At 39.4% G+C, this 8,404-nt stretch overlaps 1 protein-coding gene across 1 annotated transcript in view; it reads left to right on the top strand.

Annotated features, from left to right (window-relative positions):
• Nucleotides 1-1,173: 1,173 nt before the first annotated feature.
• GABRB1 (gamma-aminobutyric acid type A receptor beta1 subunit) overlaps nucleotides 1,174-8,404 on the top strand; it is a 98,399-nt gene continuing 91,168 nt past the window's right edge. The window contains exon 1 of the mRNA XM_026846695.1: nucleotides 1,174-1,259. The gene's annotated coding sequence lies outside the window, so the exon portion shown is untranslated. The remainder of the gene's footprint in view (nucleotides 1,260-8,404) is intronic.

Genomic DNA, 8,404 nt, shown 5'->3' on the forward strand with positions numbered 1-8,404 from the left:
CAGGGCAAAGCATAGACTGTCCCCCTCAGCTGTAGCATAGCTGAACAGAGCTCACAAAAATAATCTTGTAGTCATCACCTGGGGGTTCTACCTGAACACAGTCTTCCAACATCCCTGTCTATATTTTCCTTTTGCTATAGCCCAATAGGTACCTATGCATTTTTAGGATTCCTAGCACCTTTTTCCTGTTGGTCCCATGGAACAATGAGCATCCAGGTTTTTTTAGACCTTTTCCAACACCTCCTTCTTTAGGGACATCCATCAATTTAAATCAAAGGGTGACTTTGTAAGATATCAAAACCCCCTCTTTTATATATGTGTATATACACGTGTGTGTGCGTGTGTGTGTGTGTTTCCCTCTGGCATATGCATCAAGGAATTGCAAATTTCTTAACCAAATGTTAATTCTCTACTGTAGGGTAGCTGCAGGGAGCGTTTTAAGTAATAGATACTAATTGAGTTGAGAGTTGCTGCTATATCTGAACTACTTTAAAGGATGAAAAGGCAGTTTTCTTCCTAAGCAATCCAAAAATCACTTCAGCTTGCAAGGTTACCGAAAATCCAAGCAGAAATGTACTGAAATGCTGTGGGCCTTCAGAGAAACGAAATGCTTGCAGTTCCTCAGGCAATGACAAATAGACTGACTTTGCATTGGTTGTGAAGCATAAAAAGGTCTCAGAAAAGATACTGACTACAAAGACATCATTTCTAGTACCAAAAGCTATAGCTTTTCAAAGGATTCAGCTGGTATATTGTAGTAAGTGGTAGATTAGCAGGATGCCTTCAATATTTGAGTTCCAGTCCCTCATTTCTAGGCTGAGGACACTGTGCAGTCTTCGTTTTGTCTCTAGTTTCTGAAGTCTACACATTCCCAATTTAAACAAGTCTTCCAAAGTTAGCACCAAAAGAAACATTATACAGATTTATTTTTTCATTTCTATTCCTTTCTGCTTCTCAAATTACTGCAGCACAGAAAGCTAAAAGTGCCTTCAAGAGACATATCCCTTTTCACATATGGCTATTTGGATGTTTCATTTCTTACACCAATACAATGTGACATTTTATGTATCACTGTATAATAGTTATAGTATAATAGTTCTTTCAAGAGTGCAATTAATTAAGGCTCAGAACAGGCCTGTGAAATAGGCAAGATTTATTATTTTACAGGTGAGTGAACTGAGGCATAGAGACGTTAAAGACCAAGAAGAAACATGAGAAAGTTAGTATGAGCTCACCACAATCATTCTTGCACAGATACTGTAAGTTTTTACTACTTACTTCTAATAGCTTATTAATTTGCAAAAAGACATTCAAAACTGTTTGTTAATGGTATATTGGGACTGGTTTGGAATAGTCTGTTAAAATCCCCCCACCTTTTTTTTCCCCCCCCCCCCCCTCCTTTCAGAGTTTAGTATATAGCTTGAAGGTCTAGATTTTCAGCATCTAAAGATATCAGGCATAGGTGGCTTATGAAGGTCATTCAGAAAATAAAAATTAATTAATTTCTGAAACTGCTTATGATAGATTGATCAGCCTTACCTGTCACCTGTACAGTTAATCCCATTATTCTCATGACATATTTTAGCAGCAGTAAATCTATACTAAGGCTAGCCTAGCTGTCTTGCAAAGCAAGCCACTGAAAGCATGAAAGGAATCATTAAAATAGTAAAGAAAACTCTGGTGTGGCTAAATAGCACGTACAAAGTAGAAAAGTATAGCATGGCATGGTGGATGCAGCTGCCAATAAACCATATATTTTAAAATTCCTACAGCATTTTAGGGCTAGAATGATTTTCATTTCACAAGGAATTAAATTTTTATTACTTAGCAACAGTGTGACATAGGAAGCACAAAAACCAAGGGTGGATTTTAATGATGGTGGTGACCACAGATCCCATTTATTTTACACAGTCTGCAGCTTCAATTTATGGGTCCAGTACTCTGAGTTGAATATTCCTGAGCTCAAAGGCCACCAACTTACTTAGCCCTCGTCAAATTTCACATTTATCACATGGTGTTGCTTTGCCACAGCATCTCAGACTCTCTCCAGATGAACCATTTGACAGCTCATTTTACTGAATTTTTCAACAGACAGCCCATAGTTTGGAAAGAAGTATTCACCTGTGCCAGTGCCTCCAGTCTATCTTAACCAGTCAGCTCAAGCAGAGAATGAGAAAGCCACAGTAGCAGAAAAAGATCAGAGTTGGGAGGAAGAAGTGCTCAAGATATTGTACAAAAATAGATGAACTGACCAATGAAGGATTAAGAAGTACTGTAAGAATTAAGTCATTACACTCAAAACAAAGAATACATGTCACATTGACAGTAGGTGCAACAGATTACTGTCGGAGAAATTAGTTTTCCCCTAAAGACCAGCAGCAGGAAACACTGGTCACCCATTTCAACCTTCTCTGAACTAATCCTAATATACAGTACTTCTGGGCTTTCTATCTGAACTTGATAGACTCAGTGTATATTAACTTCTTAAAAATAAGAATAAGTAATTGTGATAGTTTAGGCCCTGCCGGGACTGGAGACCACGTTGCTGTTGTCCCTCCCCCACCCCTCAGACATAAGTAGGGCACAAACCCTGGGTTAAAATAAGAGGAAATTTAATACAACAGTGTAATAAACAATCTGAACAACAACAATAGCGATAGTAACAACAACAAACAGTAATAACAGTAAACAAGACAAAGGATTTACAGACAAATACCTCAAGGATACATCCAGCCCGCCGTGCGTGCTTTCTGTGCCCCAAGCCACAAAGGAAAGCTTTGCTGCCGCCAGACCTGACCTCAGCATGGTATGAATAACCCGCCTGGAGATCGCTTCCCACTCCCTTCTGGGGAAACTTAACCCTATCCTAGCTGAACCAGAACAGCAATAAAAACATCCAAAATATTTCAGGACCAGTGAAACACCACCCAACTAAAGCTAGGAAAAAGTAGTGTTGAGAAATAATAAATTAACAAAACAATGATATTTCGGGGAATTATAACTAGTAGCCTACCTTCAGCTGAGTAATTCAAGAAATTTCTTTAAGTGAGCCAATAGGTATCAATGTTTTCATTAGCAAGTGCCCAAATTTCAGCTACTATTCAAATGCTGTTACTGGTCTATCAAGTGCCTCATTTGTTGCCATCTCGTGCGTGTGGTCCTTCAGAGAACTCACACACAAGATGTCCCCCATTGTTTTGAAAGTACAGGTGGCACTGAACCTCTCTGATACCTTGAAAGTAGGAAACTAAATCAAGTCTTTAGTATATTAAATGACCATCAGCAGTTGTGTACATACCTGTGCACATCCCAAAAAATGGTAAGCAGGTTGTTCCAGAAACAGGCTGTAAGGGCTGCCCCAACAGGTAAGGTGGAAGGCTACCTCAGTACAGCAATGGCGAGGCAGCTACCAGATCCACAGCTCCCGATCAGGAGCCCTCCTTCATCACTCCCACTGGCCTCACAGGACTGAATAAGAAGGTACAGAGGATGCCTGCCAACAGGCTCTCCACAAGCTCATTAAATCCTCTCTCTCCAGTTCTCTGTTACACACACTCTTTAGTCTTAACAGAGCTCAGTCTCTGTGCTAGGGAACTGCAGTGCTAAGCTTAACAGAAACCAAAGTACCCAGGCAGCAGAGGGTCATCTAAAGAGACTTTAAAGAGTTTGTCTTCCTGGGTAAATCTTGCCACCTGTTCTGAGACAAGATGACACCCTGGCACCACTGACTGCTCTCAGCACAGTTGCTTAATTTCTGTGACTGAGTCAACTTCTTTTAAAGCCAAGTCCCAAATTGATTATACACAGTAATTATTTAAAATAAAACAATTGAGCTTATGTGGAAACTTATTTATTACTAAAAATTCAAAAGAATTTTTTAAATCACAGTGAAACAATTTCACATTCTGACATGTTCTGTCCCTATCAGGCCTATATGACAACCAGTGTTTCCAGAGCAACTTCCATACCTCAGCAAGCATTGCAAGGATAAACCTAGTGCTAAGACCTCTAAGGGACTTAATGTGATAACAAATAAATGAAAATCATTTAGAATTATATTTTGTTATGATGAGGTAGCTGTTAGCACCCTCAATGAAGCGCTGTGTAAACACATTGCAACATGCTCATCTCTTCCCAGTGATTTTAGCATCAACAACACAGGATAGACAGTGTGTCCTCATGTGTGGACAAGGCTGTGTTCTGGCTCAAAAGTCGTCTTGGATGTCAAAACTCTGTAGCCTAAAATTAGGTTTCTGAGTTTTGACTTAGATTCGGAAATTAGTAGCCTGGTGCTCTAATAGCAACCAGTAGCCCTGGTAGCCTTTCTTCTCTCTTCCTTTCAGTCAACTAGATACTCATCTACCAGCAGTTTCATTCACCTCTTTAATAAGCCCTGTGAACATAGCTCAAGAGTCTTATCTTCTACTGGCTGGCTGTCTTTTTGCCTTTTCTAATTATTTTTATGTTTATTCAGAAAGTACAACCAACCTTATGTTTAACTTTCTTCCTTGCTTCCTTTCTTAAACTCTTCAGGAAAAGGTAGCATTGATCCTTGCAGTTGTATAGTGTATGAGCGCCTTCTAGGATTTTTTTCTATGCAAACACAAAAATCCATGCTAGCCAAATCTGGTTTAAAACTTAAAATAATTATTTCTGCTTCCCTAATTCTGTGGGACCACACTCATAATTAAGGACCCAGGTTTTAACATCTAAGACATACAAATGATAAAATCTAGATCCATTATGCTCTCTAGAAACTCATACACAGCCTCTCCAATCTAGATACTATGTCCTTGCTCCTGTCTTTTCTTTTATCCCTATCTATTAACTCTCATATTTAATTATCTTCATGCCAACTGAGATGAGAGATTGGCTTTTCTCTTCCTGATTTACCAAAGTTCAACCTGACATGTTTTTTCTATTTGTTGTAACAATCCTCACACAGTTTTAATCCCCCTATGAACAAGGAGACTCCAGGGAGGCTTGTCACTACCCTTCCAGCCCAGCTCACAAATGTTGGGAAATCCATCACCAACTTGACTCAAATGACATCTGACACAAGTGCCTGTTGTGTGTGCACATCTTGATGTTGCCAGCTGTCTACTATCTCATTGTCACCTGCACAAGTATGTTTGAGAGGGACAGCGTGACTACAGCTGTAGAATTCAAACAAGTCTAAAACCATAGAAGAGAATAGAAATAAAAAGGTGTCTCCCTCTTCACACAGTCTGTCTCTCTTTGTTTCCAAATTCTTATTTAAGTCCTGAAATAAGTGGCCTAATTTTTTAAAAAGTGCTAAAACCCACAGATGTACTCTTTGGGACTGTTTCAGCACCTGGCATATATCTGGGGTTTGTGTCTGTCTTTTAAAGTCCTGGGTGTAATTGTAGAACTGTTAATGGTCCAGAGAGTTAAGGCAATTGACACCATGATCTGCATGAAGGTCCATAGTATGTCAAAGAAAAAAAAACACTTAAAGAAAACAAATCTCCATCAGGACATTTTCCAGGGATTATTTTTCTACTTTCCCTTTCCAAACCATGGAAGGCTTAGAGAGTTTGTTGGTATCACATGTCAGATTCCCGATGTGTTTGCCTGGAGACCTTTGTTCAGAAAACTGTCCTTTGGAGAGAGAAATAATAACCTTAGTATAACTGGGCTGACAATCCAAACTAAAAATGCCTCAGAGTCTTATGCTAATCAAAGGATTAGCAACACCATATTCTGCAAAACAGCCAAATTAATAGTGCCCATTCATATATGTGCCAATTTAATTTTTGTGTATGGTTTTAATTTCCTATTTAAAAAAAAAATATTTTCCATTTGCTTGGCACAATGTTTATGAGACCATTCCAAAGATGTTTATCACAGGGATTTGACTCAAATCTCTGTAGACAGCTCTTAACACAGAGCAGAGTTTGGTTACAAAACAGTTGTTTTAACATCTGCCACCACACAGTGGGGCAGATGACCTATTTACATAAGGCTTTTGTAAAAGCCTTACAGTACCATGTAGTCCCTTAGACTTTGTCATCAGATTCTATAGGTGGTCCTTTCTAAACTCCTTCTTTCTCGTGTTCTTGTTCATTCAAGGGTTGAAGTTCATACTGTCAATGAAGCTACTGGGAGTCTGGCCAGCACAAGAAGTACAAACCCAAGACTTAACTAAGAGAAACATCCCATATATCAGTTAACACTCATTGAAACCTCACTAATTAAGAACTTGGCAAGTTTTGTTTTCCTTCCAGTAGACATGTGTTCATGAGGAATAATTTATTATGAGATGCAACATACATGTGCTATCACAAGGTTCTAAGGCACTTACATCTAAGTTTCCCCCAAAGGACCAGATAGTGCCTGTCAGTACTACAGGCACTTGAAAGGTCAGAAGGCATAAAACATCTTTCCAATTTTCCAAAGTGATGGAGAAAAGGACTACCTGTAGATGAACTGTCCTTTCTTCCAGTTCTGGAGTTTTAAGGAATAGAGAGATAATAAGCTGCTTTCTCCTGCCATACCAGTCATTGGACCAGAACCAACATGTAGGGCTAATTTGTTGAATCTTATACAGATGCAGTATTAAACATTGTTCTAACAGGGACTCAGTAACAGCCAGGGCTTCTACTTATTTGTCTGAGGTGTAGCTGTTTCTTACGGGCTTGCTTCATCTCAGACAGCTACATAACTTCTATTTCAGCTCTGCTTCCCCCACCTACATAGATACAGGATTTTATTCAGAACATTTTTGGTCTACTGACTGTGGATGAGTGAGAAGAAAACATGAAGACACAGAACTCTCATGCCACGTAGCTGAAGAGAAAATTTGTCCTACCAGCGTCAGAGGCTGATGTTAATTAAATGCAAGCTAAGGACAGTAATCAAGCTGGTACATACTGAACATGAATGAAAGAACAGTCCACCATGGCAAGTCTTATTATACCCTTAAACTTTAATATAAAAAAATTTAAATGACAGCTGCTTCTGTAATGATCAGTATCAACACAAGATGGTTTTGCATTCTAATCTAGAAAAAGTGTGTATTCCTGTCCCTGAGGCTCAGAAAGCATTTCTTGACCAGCACTACCCCAGCATTCATTAGGATCAAACAAAGTGAAGGAGCAATTTCCATAGCACTTCTGTGGCTCCCAGACAGCCAACCAAGAAGTCCCTGAAGGAACACATCAAGAAATAGCTTGATATAAACTCAGCGAGACCAGCTGAAAGAAACATGGTACAGAGGTAGATATCTTTGGCATGTGTTTAATTTCATCCAGCTAGAAATGACAGAAGAGGAAGAAAAGCATGGCACATGCGAAAGCACCAAAAGCACAATAAGAGAAAAAAAAAAGTCAACATTTATTACCTTTTTTTAAAACAACATTGTTATTAAAGAAAAATTCCTGTCATCCCACAAAGTAATATGTGTGTTGTCAAAGAAAAGTAGAACTCTTACCAAAAGCTTTGAACATTACAAAACAAACATGTGATTGCGACTTCTCAAATGCCATATGAGGACCTAAAAAACATGAAAGCAGTGACTCACTTCCTCCAGGAGACCACAGAACTTTTCTGTTCAAATAATCTGCTTACATTATTTATAGTATTCATCAAATATAGATATATTTGCCCATCCTCTGCTGAACAAAACATGCAAAAATGCTCAAGTCTACTGACAAAAATGAACTCTAATCCTGAAGCCACTGCCTTCTCCATGACTAAGAGGTAGCATCCTTTGAGGTGTGCTAGAAGGTTAGCAAAACAGGCTGGGATCATGTCCCTGTACCAAGGACTTTTCACAGAGTAACCCTTCCCATAGCACACTCTCCAGCAGATTAGCAATGTGCTGTCATATCCACTGTCATCAGCAGAGCTGCACAGACCTCTGAGGGGCACGGGCACCCCTTTGCTCACCTACCCTGCTTTCCATGCCACAAATGGCCTTTGCCACCTGCTCCTGCAGCAAGAAGATTGTGCTGACCCAGCATTTCTCCAGCTTATCTGGGTTTCTTCCCAAAGGAAACTTACAGATGTGTGTAAATGAAAACCACTGCATGTTTGCATAGATTGATTTAGGGCAAAAATGATGGAAATATTTATATTTTCTACTTTCATACTCAAGAGAAATGACAGTTATCCACTAAAGGTAATACTGCTGAAATATGTTGGATCCAGTGAAGAAAAGTGAGTTAGGAACATATAATAGAAACCTCGTTCCCTTGAGCTCCACAGGCTGTTGTGGTTCCTTGTACAAGTGGAAACTAACTGCTGCAGGCACCCTTTCCATGCAGCATCTTCCAGCTTCTGTGAAAAGTATGAAGCTCTTACAAGCAAGCTACACTTCAAAGCATACATCTACCAGATTGTGGGCTTTAGACTTTGGCAGGGGGAGGGCTGTCTCTTATAC

Source organism: Athene cunicularia, assembly GCF_003259725.1.
Source record: "Athene cunicularia isolate RWA chromosome 4 unlocalized genomic scaffold, athCun1 chr4_part1, whole genome shotgun sequence".
Classification (NCBI taxonomy): Eukaryota; Metazoa; Chordata; class Aves; order Strigiformes; family Strigidae; genus Athene; species Athene cunicularia.